This window comes from Pelodiscus sinensis, chromosome 27 (assembly GCF_049634645.1).
Source record: "Pelodiscus sinensis isolate JC-2024 chromosome 27, ASM4963464v1, whole genome shotgun sequence".
Lineage (NCBI taxonomy): Eukaryota > Metazoa > Chordata > Testudines > Trionychidae > Pelodiscus > Pelodiscus sinensis.
In genome coordinates this window covers 8,760,856-8,774,816 of record NC_134737.1, presented here as the reverse complement: position 1 = coordinate 8,774,816, position 13,961 = coordinate 8,760,856, and the positions used below count along the sequence as shown (strand labels likewise).

The 13,961-nt window shown below is 50.3% G+C and overlaps 1 long non-coding RNA gene across 1 annotated transcript; it reads left to right on the top strand.

Moving 5' to 3' along the window:
* Window positions 1–1,149: 1,149 nt before the first annotated feature.
* Window positions 1,150–8,398, top strand: LOC142820872 (uncharacterized). The gene is made up of 3 exons (XR_012897819.1): window positions 1,150–1,341; window positions 4,750–4,856; window positions 8,129–8,398. It is a non-coding gene; the product is annotated as an uncharacterized LOC142820872 (long non-coding RNA).
* Window positions 8,399–13,961: the final 5,563 nt, after the last annotated feature.

The window sequence follows — 13,961 nt, the reverse complement described above, 5'->3', positions numbered from 1 at the left end:
TTCAAGGGATGGATGGGCTTGTGGCTAAGGAGCTAAAGAAACACGCAGAAGACACAGCTTCCGTTGGCAGCTGTGACACAGACTCCCTGCATGACCTTAGGCACATCACTTAATTGCTCTTTGCCTTAGCCGCCCCATCTGAAAACGAGAAGACTAGCTATCCCTCTCGCCTACCCTTGTCTGTCTCACCTATATATACGGCAAGCTTGTCAGAGTAGCTCCCATTGGGTGGGAACTACGACCAATGGCGATTGTGGGGGCGGTGCCTGCCGGCAGCGGCTCACAGAGGCCCCCTGGGCACCCTACCTAGGAACCACTACCAGGGGGCGTGCCAGTTGCTTTTGGGACCCACCCATGGTACACGCCGCCCCCCCCCACACCCTAACTCCCTCCAGAGCCTGCACCCCAGCCTGGTAAAAGTGAGGGTGCGGGGAGACCGAGCGACAGAGGAATTAGACAGGGATTGCACGATTAGACAGTTGGCAACTCTACCGGCTGGGTATATGGAAGCCCTGGCCGTCCCAGGAAGAGTGAGTCCAGCAGTGGAGACACAGCACTGTCCCCACATAAGGCTGTGGGGGACTCTCTGACTGCTCTGGCCGGGGCCCCTAATTGCTGTTGGCAGGCCCGACGGCTGTTTTTCAGACAGTGCCTTCTGAAAGGGAAATGGCCTTAAGGGAGGAGAGCTGGTCCATCGGCTCCTCGCTGCCCCCCCTGCAACAGGTTGTATCTGTATTCTCCTGGTCTCCCTTGTGCCCTCTTCCCAGCACCCTCAGAGCAGCAGGCAACCCCCCGTCCCCAAAGCTTGGCCTTCCCCATCGGCTCCAAAGGGTTGCACAAGTCTCAGTGTCATGCCGCTCCCTCCAGCCCGTGCTGTGAAAATGCCTTCTTAAAAACTCCTGGAAAAAAGAAAAGCCCTGGTTCCGTTGTGATTAACTGGCTCTTTTCCCAGTCACAAGGGCGAGCTGAAGCAAAACTTTCCATCCAGAAAAGTAATGAACCCTCCTAAGAAAAATGGGCTCTCTTCCCCCTCTCTCCCACCCCCCGCCCCTTTCCTTTTGGGAATGATCTAGCAGGTTTGAATTAGAGTGTTTTTAAGCAAGAGCAGATGCAGGCGTTTGTCAGAAGTAGGACACTGCTGTAGTCGCGGTAGGGTGGAGGGAGCCGCCCCTTACAGAAGGAAGCAGGAAGGAATATTTGGGTCGGAAACCATTTTCTTTTTCCTGTGAAGTTCATAAGAGGGCCAGGCTGAAGCAAAGGAGTGCACCAGCACCGCCAACTTCCAGCCTTCGACACCCATGAGCTGCTTCTAGGATTTCCAGGTGTCCGCTTGTGAACCGGGTAATCCAGTATTGGAGCTTTCTGTGCGGGAAACAAATTGAGAAAATAGAAATGTGCAGTATTTTCTCAATAAGATGGAATGTAGAGTGTGATGTCATGTCAAGTGTGTCCGGTATTTTTGTTGAAACTATCTGGCAATCCTAGCTGTTTCCACCCCCCAAACAGTCATGAAACTGACACCAAAAAATCTTTTATTCTGCAGCAAAATCTTTTATTCTGCTTTTTTTGGAAACGTTAGGGCTGTGTCTAGACTGGAAAGATTTTGCGCAAAAGCACCTGCTTTTGCGCAAAAACTTGCCAGCTGTCTACACTGGCCGCTTGAATTTGCGCAAGAACACTGATGATCTAATATAAGATTGTAGTGTTCTTGCGCAAATACACTGACTCTCCCGCTCGGGAAAAAGCCCTCTTGTGCAAATGTTTTTGCACAAGAGGGCCAGTGTAGACAGGGAAGAATTGTTTTGCGCAAAAAATGGCAATCGGGGCTTTCTTGCACAAAATCGCGTCTAGACTGGCCACGGATGCTTTTGCGCAAAAGCACTTATGGCACAAAAGCACTTTTTGCGCAAAAGCATCCGTGCCAATCTAGATGCTCTTTTGAGCAAATGCTTTTAATGGAAAAACTTTTCCGTTAAAAGCATTTGCGCAAAATCATGCCAGTCTTGACGTAGCTGACAGGATTAAATGTCTCAGCTTGTCCCTGCAACCCCAAAGGCTAGAAACCCCCATTAAAAAAAATTAAATAAAACTCAGATCCCCGTGAACTCACAGGACTCCAGGAACTGGGGCTTTAAGAAAACATGAAATATCCCGACTTACATGGTTAGCCCACCCCTGTTCCGGAGACACCCACTTATTCACTCCAGTTTTGGAGGACCCAGGGCAGAGTGTCTCCTCTGAGGACTCTGGGAAGGAACGGAGGATGCTGGGTCTAGGGCACTGGATGTATCTGGAAGCACAGAGATTCCTGGGAGTTTGCTTTAGAAACAGGCTGCAACGTTCTGAGCCGAAGTTTGGGGGCAGTGGGGCTGACAGACATTGCGGGCCCTGGGGCAAGGCAGGGGGTGACTGCGTGCCCCTGGAAAGTCGAGAGCAGTCAGCCCTTCGCGTCACCCAGACCCCAGTGTGATTCCCCTCTCCCTGCCCTCAGACCCACATGGAGCAGCGCTCCGGTGCTCCCACAGCAATTCAAAGGGGCCCAGGACTCCAAGCCCCTTTGAATCTCTGGGGAAATTGCCCCCTTTCCTCCCCACTCCCCCATCAGTGGGCCTGTTGGGGAAGTTCATATCCAGACTTTGTTTGGTTCCCCTAATGCCCTCCAGAGCTTTTGCTAAGCAAAGCTGCTGCTTCAGAGAGGAGATGGATTTCAAGGGGCTGTGATGGAAATGCACTGGTAGCAGCCGTCGGATAGGCAGGAGAGGAAGCTGTCAGCATTACAGGGCCACATTTTGAAGGTGAGCGAGAGAGAGAGCCACAAATCTCCATGCTGGACTGGCTGTTTCCAAGTGCATCTCTAACCCAGGTGGGCAGTATATTTTATTTACCCCCCTCAGTATTCCAGAGTTGCTACCTGAGTAAATATATTCCAGTCATGCCACCTGGTGCTATGGTGCATTAAGAACCATATTCCTTAGATGCTCACAATCCACTCTCGTCCCAAACTCAAGTTCATGAAAATCAGGAAGATGCTAGCGTGTCTTTAACTTCGAGCTACAAGGCTGGCATCTCTGCATGACTTCAGAAAGCATTGCCACGTACAGCGGTTCCCACCATCATCTCCTTGGTCTAACATCTAGAGCCCCTCCCCAAGCCGGGGGCCCTGTTGTGCAAGGTGCAGTAGGTCCACAGTAGCACAGGCCAGGAGCCCCGAGGCCCCCAGAAGCACCCCCCAGGTGGGCCTGGATTTGATGGAGGATAAGGAGACTGTGTGGACGCTATAGGGAGCCCCTCAAGAGTGAAGGGCAATGTGGGAGAAAGCACAAAGGTGCCCATTTGAACATGTAACAAATGGGCCACGGGAGACTATCAGTACGGAACGAGAGGGAGCCCATGTAGAGAAGGGCCGAACATGAAGGCCTTGAAAGAGGAGATAAGTAGCTTATCTCCAATAGCTTTAAGAAGAGAGCCTTCATATAGGAGACCTGGAGGCGTGTTATATTTAGCTGTCAATCCCCCATGCTCATGGGACAATTAGAACACAGATGGGAAAATCAGCTCCTAAACTTTTCTCTCCAGGTCCAGTTGAGATCTATGCACGTTTGCAAAAGCCACATCTTCCTCGGTGAAATGATTTGACTTTGTGTGTTGCGGCTCAAAAAAAACCGAACAAACACCTGTGCTACAGGTTTCTCCTACTAATTGCACCCTTGGCTCTGCTCCTGCTAAATGAATCATCCCTTGCTTTCTGGTTATTGTTCCCTTAGTCACTCTGGCATAAATCTTTCTCACGTGGTGTCTCTCATCCATCCAGAGCAGCCCAGCAAATCTGGTTCTTAAAAATTGAGTGGAATGTTGGGCAAAAAAAAATTTTTTTATTTGTTTTGTCATTTCCAGATTTTAGCTTGGACAAGAAACAAAAATAAAATGGGGCAAAGAACAGCTGTTTTTATGGAGGATCCTGTGTTTCTGGTCGATGCTCTAATGAATGTGTAGTGATGTCTGAATTCAAATGAATTCTCAATCTGACTGGGGAAGGTCAGATCCTCACATCTTCACTCCAAGTTTTAACTGGAGGAGTAAGGTTGATAAACTTGAGCCTAGAGTCAACAGAATTCAAAGCAAGCCCAGAAAAGTTAAGTTGGGAGAAGCTAATTTCCTTCCTAATATGTCTGGATTTACTATCCCTTGTCCATCTATCTGCAAGGGTTTTTTCAGTGCATTTTAGATTAAACAGAGCTATCTTTGATCTGTGTTAACATAGCTAGTTCTCTGACCAGTGGACTGGTTTGTTTTGGGTGAAACCTGGAAGAAATCTATGAACCATTTCTATCCCATTTTAACCCTATTTTAAGGATAAATGATGCCTATCTCATGCTGGCTCTCTAAACTAATTCTGCCCATTCTGCATCCTCTTTGGTGGCCTTCAAAAGTCTAGTTTAGAAAAGCAGCCTAAAATGTTGCATCCATGTTCTTACACATTGTTGCAGGCATTAGTACATATGTCAGCATTTAACAACAGGCAACTATTTCATGGTAATGTCACCTGTATTCTTCCTCTGTTGTCCTTCAAGGGCATGCACTTAAGCTTCTGGGCTCCCTGATGTCATGTCTCCATGGTGGGGAAGCTCAAGTCAGTCAGTCTGTCTGTCTGTCTGTCTCTCCTGACCGGGGGCGGGGAGTAGGAGTGGGATGGGAAGCAAAAGTTACAGAAATCTCTCCCTTACGATGTTATACCCTCCTTTCCCCCAGCCAGTCTGCCTGAAGTCTAGCACCTGGGCTTCGTTTTCTCTCCCAGCATTGTGAACGATGTACGGCCAGCAGTTTCAAGTTACGGCACAGCAAGCCCCTGCATTAAGGTAAAAGCACAACAGAGGAAACTTCTAAAAAACAATCCACGTTCCTAAATGAATGGTACAAGCTTAAGTAGACCAAAGTCTTTCCAATCCTTCCAGAAGGGCTGGCAAACCCCTTTGGTCTGTTTGCTGGATCAGAAAGAAGACCCTGAGTTAGTTTAAAACCAACCTTTTTTTAAAACAAAAGCCTGCTCTTCCTGCTCCCCAGAAACTAAATAGACAGTTTGAACCAAGCTTCCTTGGGGTAGGACCTCTCTAGAGGAGTTTACAATGTGAGAGATTCATCTTAATCACTCCCCTACTGTTTTCAGTTCCTAACAGAGCCATGGCAACCCTTCCCCCTTGGCGTAACTTACAGTTGTTGTTCCACCCCATTATATAAAACCATCCATACGTTTCAAACAAGATGGTTCCCTGAGATGGTGCATTCAGCTGCGAGATCTGTTGCAGAATGTAGTCATCTACCTGCCTGAACTGTGCGCAATTCGAGGTCTTAAGGGTATCAAATGTGCATATGATCATATGTGCCTGCCATCTTGTGTTGCAGTTGTGTGTGTGCGCGTGCGCCTGCGCATGGGATGTGCGCCAAATTGAAGGGCAGTTTGAGATCTTAAAAAAAAAAATCAGGAACAAATTGCTTACCCAAAACTTCCCCTCCTCCCCCCGTCTCACATTATAGTAATTTCAAGTCTGAACCACTGGGGTAGGTCTAAAGCTCCCTTTGTTAACTTCTCTGAGGGAATGAAAGAAATGTAAGATGAAACCCAACAGGAAAAAAACAAGTCGTCCTTTGGCACCTTAAAATGGTGCCACAGGACTTCTCTGGTTGGTTTTTGTAGATACAGACTAACAGAGTGACCCCTCTGAGGCCAAACAGGAAAGGAATTCAAGCAGGCAGAAAGCCTTATAGCCTCCCATTTGCTTTAGTAGATAGGAGGTACCTGGAGAGGAGAGACAGAGATAAGTGTGGTGCTGATTAAAATGGAGAGAACCAAGCAATTGTTTCAGACAAGGCTATCCCAATAGAGGCCTGAGAGACTCTAGTTACACTGGAAGCTTGTAGAAACTGTAGCTAGATGGCGAGAGAGAAAAAAAAGCCCCTTAAAATGCAATACTGATACACCTGCTAATCATTCAGAAATGGTGAGTCAGCCCCCACTCTTCACCCCCCAATCACGAGACTGGCTTAAAAATCATGAGCTTTTTGAAAACATAATGTGGGGATTCTTTTTTATTTGCTTTCTAGCATGTGTCTTCAGGGCACATTCAGAGCACGTTTTCCAGCATTCCTCCACCAGGGCGAAGCATTTTGCATGCTGTATTTCTATCATTATGATACAATTGAAGGAGTTGGCAGTGCTTCCTTCATGCACAGCCTCTCACTCAGCACACTCAGGCCAGCTTCCTCGACTTCACTGCAACCTCCCAGTCAGAGAGTCCATGAACTAGTGTGTGGGTACAATTGTTCCCGCAGGCGATTGTCCAGCCTGTTCTTAAAAGCTTCCAGGCCTGGGCAGTGGGTGAACCTAAGCCCCCAGCTTTGCTCCCAAATTAAATAAACAGGCATCAGGATTAAAACAAACAAAAGGAAGTTTTTCTTCACACGGAGCACAGTCAACCTGTGGAACTCCTTGCCAGAGGATGTGGTGAAGCCTAGGACTTGAACAGGGTTTAAAAAAGAGCTAGATAGATTCATGGAGGTTAGGTCCATCAATGGCTATTAGCCAGGATGGGTAGGAATGGTGTCCCTAGCCTCTGTTTGTCTATAAATGGGTGACAGAAGAGGGTTCACATGAGGATTACTAGTGGTGTGCCCTCCCTCTGGCACATCTGGCATTGGCCACTGTCGGCAGACAGGATACTGGGCTAGATGGACCTTTGGTCTGACCCAGTATGGCTGTTCTTATGCCCAGGGGTATGTGGAAGTCAAGCTCACAATTCCCCCCATCCCTCACTATAGGGACAGGCCAGCCTCCCTCAGCGGGCAGCACACAGCCCCAGCCTCCCCTTGCCCTGGTGGGAGTAGCAGGGAGGGAGGTGGGGGGCAAGCAGACAGCTCTAGCCCTGGCCCCAGGCCTGGCCTTCCATGGCCCCAGGAGGAACACGATGCGGCAGGACAGGCGACACATGGCCCCACTCTTCCCCCAAGCATGGCAGGGCATATGGCAGGTGGTTCAGGAGAGCAGGCAGCACTCAGCCACACCTTCCCCCGCCCCAGAAGCATCATGGTCCCAGCCTCAGTGAGGCCCAGACAATCCCCAGGAGACTTTGGGAGCCTTGCTGAATGGGGCAGAGGCTGGGGGTAAAGCAAACGCTCCCATCAGCTTCCCTTACTCCTCTGAGTCGAGGAGTACCAGCGCCAACCAGGGGTGCCCTCAGTATTCAATTTAGCAGGTCTTTGCTAGACCCACTAAATCAAATGCCAGAAGATCGATCTCCAGCACAGCAAATAAGGATGTGGCTTAAAAAAGCTTTTTCTACTAATTGAAGTTTTCCTTGCTGCAGTTTAAGCCCATTACTTCTTGTCTTACCTTCAGTGGCCATGGAGAAAAAGTGAGCCAACAGACCCACCAGGCCCCTGGGCAAGAAGCAGGTGGCTCCATGCTTATGGAAGGGCAGGGCCTCAGGCAGAATGGCTAGGGCCCCCCACACTGTCCAGGGCTCTGCAGCACGTCATGCTGTGTGACCTCTGGTGGCAATTTAAAGGGTCCGGAGCTCAGGCCACTGCATCTCCAGGCCCTGTGGCACTCGCCCCTTTGCTCTCCCCCCATCAGTAGGCCTGTTGACCCCTATCTTCTTTGTAACACCACTTAGCCTATTGAAAAGGTTGGCTCGGGTTACTCCCCCTCAATCTTGTTTTCCTCAACATGCCCAGTTTTTTTAGCCTGCCCTTGGAGCAGTATTTCCCAATTGTATTTGGCCACGGAACCCTTTTAAACTCAAAAGAATTTTGCAGAACCCCTAACAGCAACTGGTTTGACAGCTGAAGCTTCGACTTTGTCCGAGGCGGTGCTAGTATATTCGTATTCAGTCACCCACATGATCCACACTCCCTGAGAGTGAGTACGGAGATTTACGGTGGAATATAACAGGTGATCGCACCACATCATCGTCTCCACTCTCTGGCTAAGCCGACATTACACAGGGACACTTATCGTGGCAAACAAATAAATTGTTTTCAATAAAATTCACAAATGCTTAAATATTATTACTTTTTAAATCAAAATGTTATTGTAATGGAATTTTATCACGGAACCCTTATTTTCACTTCGCAGAACCTCACGGTTCCACGGAACGCCATTTGGGAAACACTGCCTTGGAGGAACCGTTTTCGAAGCCTTCTAGAATGAACGGGGCCAAGTCCCAAAGGAGCCAGGTGAACACAAACCGAAACCCAAAAACAGAGCAGGGGGATTGCTGTGGTACAGGCTTGGAGGGTGCATTGCTGACAGTAGGCTGCTGAAACTCTGGCAGAGAAGGCATCTTGGCCTTACACAGCCCTGGCTTCCTTGCCGAGCTGGCCAATTGGGCTGATGGGATTTGTGTGGTACGGTCACCGGGACTTTTTGGTCTTGGTCTGACATGTCTTCAGGGCAGAGCTTCCTGGAGAGACTCTTCTCAGCAGGGCTGCCGACTTTGGGGGGGGGGGGGTCAAAGGAGGTAGCCGCCCCGGGGCCTGGCAATTCCAAAGGGTCTATAGCTCATAGCTGCTCTTGCAGCAGCCACCAGAGCCCTGGGCCCTTTAAATTGCCGCCAGAGCCCGGTGGGGCACGCTTTTGGTAGTGCTGAGGGCTGCCTGGGGGAGACGAGCCCCAGCCCCGCCCCTTGTGCCTCAGGCTCTGCCCCTTCCTGGGCATGGAGCCGGTGGACTTCCCACCTTGCCCTAGCCTCTGTTTGTCAGAAGCTGGGAATGGGCGACAGGGGAGGGATCACGTGATTCCCTGTTCTCTTCATTCCCTCTGGAGCACCTGGCACTGGCCACTGTCAACAGGCTACTGAGGTGGATGGACCTTTGGTCTGACCCAGTGTAGCCATTTCTATGTTCTTAGGAGCCTGGAGAACCTGTCAGCCTCATGCCTCTCAGGTCTCATCTACACTAGGGATTCAACCTAATTCCAGCCATTAACAACACTGATCTGGTTCAGTGGCACAGCCCTCCCCTTCCCTCCAATGAATGGAGTCAAGGCAGACAAGCCTGAAATTGGTCATGGTTCCTGTCGGCATTCCATCTACAAAGCCTCAGCATCGGGGGTACTCAGAGTACAGCAAAGATTAATCAGCCACAGTTCATGAGCTTTGGGTTGCCAGCTTTCCCAGACTGGCTGGACTGGATGCCATTGCTGTCAATGGTTTCCGGTGCATCCAGTCCAAGACAGTTGGCAGCCCTAAGCCTGGACAATCCTGGTGCCTCAGGAATGTGGCTCACCACACACCACACAGCCTGTTCACGTGTCAGAAACAGCTGCTCAGATTGTGCTTGTAGGCTACCAAGAGGTGCCCATGAAATGTACTTTCTGCAAGATGCCCACACAGCCAGGCTGCGGTAGTTAGCCGTCTGCTGCAGTGCACATTCCCCCAGGTGGGGCCCACTGGGATGACGGGAAAACAAGTATTCTGATTTGCAAACAACTGCCCAGCTCTCAAAATAAGTTTTTATTCCGCATTGGACTGAAAGTAGGGATGTGAAAGGTTAAACGGTTAGCACCAACCTTAATGGGTCATGTTACCCGTTCTGGATAACTGGAGCAGCCTCTGCCTGCAACACACCCAGGCCCACTGTGGACAGGGCCGAACTAGAGCAGCCCTTGCTTGCGGCACGGGGGAGTGGGGGAGCACTCCAGCTCAGCTGGGCTGGAGTAGTCCTCCCCCCACTCACCCCCATTTAATCAGTTAACTGTTTAAACTTAACGTTTAACTGGTTAATGAAAAGGGGTTTGACATTCCTAAATGAACAGAGACCTCACAATTTGTCATGAAAAAAGAAACATGCACATGCCCTCTCACCCCGGAATAGTCAATAAGCCAGTGGCTAGGCCACTCAGCTGGGATATGAGACACCCACCTTTAGGTCTCTGCTCTGCCCAGGCCCATCAGCAGGGGGAGCAAAGGGGGCAATTGCACTGGAGCCTAGTGATTCATAAGAGACCAGGGCTCCTGGTTGCTGCTCCTAGTGGTTCTCTTTGGCTCTCTAACTCCCAGAATGATCAGTGCTGCCTAAGATATCCCTGAATTGGAGTCTGGATTTCATCACCCTGGAGGCAACACCAATACGTACTCACTGGTGCGGAATAAACAGCACCGCTGCGTGAGTGGGCACTGCACTTTTCGAAAAGCAACGAGCCATGTCACAAAACAATGCTGCCCAGGAATTGCCTCTCAGGTGGGCCGCTGGGAGCCTCATGCAAGGGGCAAACTGGGAATGAGAGAGGAGAAGTTTGGCTGATAAAGGGAATCATGTTGTGTAGCGGGGTTGACTCACCAGCATGGCGCCTCATGCTGATCTCTTTGGGCATTAGCTCTTCCAGCCCTGGAGCGCCCCCTCTTGACCAGGGTCTCACCCTCAATTGCCTGTCTTCTGCACCACGTCAGGCCCCGTATCCCTTCCAGCACACAGTGCCCTTTCCACACGGTACTGCCCTGTGGCAGTGGCCATGCACTCTGAAGTCCTCCTCTCCCAGGGAACGCAAATTCCTTACACCCACCTTGGCACACTGGCCCACTGCCAGTCCTCTAGCGCCAGCCTCAGGGGAAAACTGTAGTCTGAACTGGTCACTCAGCATTGGCAAGGGAGTGCAGAGCTGCTGCCATCTCCTGCCTTAACTGCCTCCCTGCAGCCCTAGTACCCCTCAGACCCCTGTATCAGCCCTGGGAGTTGGGTCGGCCTTTCCCCAGCCCTGTTCTGTCTCAGGTACTTTCTGTAGCTTCCCTGGCAGCCAGTTTCCTCCTACTCCACAGCTAGAGCAAGAGTGAGCGCCTCGCCACCCTTGCAGCCTTTTATACAGCCCAGCCTAGCCCTGATTGGCTGACTGCTCCCCACCTTAATTGGCTAGGGTTGCACAAGCCTCCTCTGGCTTGTCTGTAACCCACTCCCTGCTGGGGTGGGCTACAGCACTGCTACGTGTTGCTATAATAGACTTGGACTTCTGTAATGCATTAGTCTGGATATTGCACAACCTTGTGAGTCAGAAACTAGACCACCACAACAGTTACATGGCACACATTAAATGGATTAAAGAACTGGCTAACCGGCAGGCCTCAAACTCCAACTGTAAACAGGGAATCATCATCAAGAGGGTATGTTTCTAGTGGGGTCCCGTAAACGTCAGCTCTTGGCCCTGTGTTATTTATCGTTTTTATCGGTGACCCAGAAACTAACATAAAGCAGGGGTCTCCAGCCTTTTTAACCACACGGTCACTTTTTCAATGGAAGTGCGATGTAAGATCTACCTCAAACCCAAATACCCCTGCCCCACTTCCTTCCCGCCCCTTCTCTTAGGCCCTGCCCCTGCTCCACCCCTTCTCCAAGGCCTCACCCTGCTCACTCCATCCCCCTTCCTCCCCCATCTTCACTCACTTTCACCAGCCTGGGGTAGGGAGTTGGGGTGCAGGCTCTGGTCTTGGGCAAGGGGTTTGGAGTGTGGGAGGGGCTCCAGACAGGGCATTGGGGTCCAGGAGTGGGTTCAGGGTGCAAGCTCTGAGAAGGAGTTTGGGTGCAGAAGAACTCACGTCTGAGACAGGAGGATTGGGTGCAGGAGGAGGTTCAGGGCTGGGAGAGGGGTTGAGGAAGCGGACTCTGGCTGGGCACCATTTAACTGAGATGGCTTCCGGGTGGTGGAACAGGGGGTTAAGGCTGGCTCTCTGTGTGGAGATAGGATACAGAAGTGGGGGGAGGAGGGACACCCTGACAGCAGCGCCTCCCCTCTTCTCCCTCCCACACCTTGCAGAGCAAGCAGGAGGCTCCGGGGGGGGGCAGCTCCAAGGCAGAGGACAGGAACAGCATGGCAGTAGATGGAGAGGCAACTGAGGTGCCAGCGCTTGAGAGCTTCCTGGCCAAACCAGTCAGGATCCCCTGTCAGAGGATTCAGGATCTATTGGTGGATCCCGATCGACTGGTTGGTGACCACTGACATAAAACCATCACTGATAAAGTTTGCTTCCCGAGGGTTGATTTTAGTTTACATCATTCCGGGAAAGCAATGCTTCACCCAAATCGTTTACAAACTGCCTATTTTTACTAATAAAAACGAGCTGTAACTTAGAAATAAAAGAGACGCAAGCAAATAAGTTGGGGGAGGGAGAATAAATAAATAAATTTGCAAATATGACTAGTGATTTGGTAGGGGGGCAAGATTTTTGCAGCACTCCACTTAAGACACTTGGAGGGGGCTGGAGTGGAAATTTTTAAAGCCAACGAGGAGAGGAAGTCACACCTCTCCCCAGCCTTTCAACAGGAAGAGAAATCCTTTGAATTTCTCAAGCCTGGTTTGCAGAGAGACAGGCGCTCTGCCTGCACTGTCTGACAAACAGGTACTCTGAAGGCATCTCAAGTTGGAGCCCCCCAAAATTACACCAGCAAAGGTTCTGGCCTGCTTTTTACCAAACACCTGCCTTGTATGGAGCCCAGGCCAGACACAAAGGTATTTAGTCATGTCAAGAGGTCGATCAACACCGAATGAGATTGATTAAAGCTTGCCAATGGGAGTTTGACCCCAAATCTGATTTTTAAAATCCCAGTGGACTACACTGAAAAAAGCCTGAAGGAGATATATTCCCGCTCCATCCATAATGTATTGAGTGACCTAGAGGGGGTGATTGGAAGGGATGGACAGAGAGAGAGAGAGAGAGAGAGAGAGAGACTACTTTTGAGCTTTTCTAAGTATCTCTCCAGCATAAAACCAGACATAGCCCATGAGAATTTCTTGCCTATAAAACCTCCTCTGATATTTCAGCCAGCAAACCTTCTGTCCCTTGTTAGTTATGGCTGCATGAAAAACGACCCAAGAAGTGACCTCTCTCAGTGAGCTTCAACGGCTCCTACCCCGATTCATTCTGGCAATTTATTCACTAGCATCCTTCACATTTTTATAGTCCCATTTATCCCTGCTGCCTCAACTGTCAAAATAAGTCAGGGAAGCATTTCCTATTCTTGTGTTGGTAGGAGTCAGCCAAAACGACAGCAGTGGCCATTTTAGGTTAGGGAATGCCAAAGATTGAGCTGGTTCAACCCTGGGCATTCGTGGTTTATGAGCATTGGTAATACCATAGCAACCAATGGCCACAGGTGACGCCCAGGCCCTGCTGTGCAAGGTGCTGTACATACACATCGCAAGAGATGGTCTCTCCCCCAACAATTTAGGAGGCTAAGCAGATAAGACACAGGATGGGAGAAAAGAAGGTGGGCAGCGTTAGTAGGAAATTTTCCACCACCACATTTTTCCATCGGAAAATGCTGATTTGTGGAAAACACATTCCTCGGGAACGTGTCATTTCCCACTGATCTTGTGACGGAAACCAGGCAGGCTTCCAACAGAAATCTGCCTCGTTTTTCCACCCGCTTCTCTGCCCACCTATAAACATCTGCCAAACTCACTTCTCCCCCTTCCAATTCCTCCTCAAAATGCCACCTTTTCTGCCTGACCTGAGAAAACTCTCCCCACACTTAGGCCATGACCGCTGCTCACCACGGTAACCAATATTGTCTCACTGTTTCCTTGCACTCTCCCCCCTTCCCCCCCAGCAGCCTGCCTTGTTTATGTATTACACTCTGATTGGCAGCTCCTTGGGGCAGGGATCGCTTTTTGGCTCTGTGTTTGCACAGTGCGTAGCAGAGTGGGAATTAATACATAACAATGCAAGGGGCCAGTTTTTAGTCATGCCGGATGAGCAGCAAGTACGGGCCTATGGACAGTGGTGGATTACTGCATGGGCCCATGGGGCCTGTGCCCAGGAGCCCCCATCAATTTGGGCTTCCCAGAAAAATCTCCCCAAGCAGTGGCCATGAGGCTGCGGTTGGAGCACAGAGGTTCTTCAGCCTCGAGGCCATGGGGGTAAGCCGGGGAAGGAGCAAGTAGGGGGTGGGGCTTGCTGGCAAATGGGTGGAGTCACAAT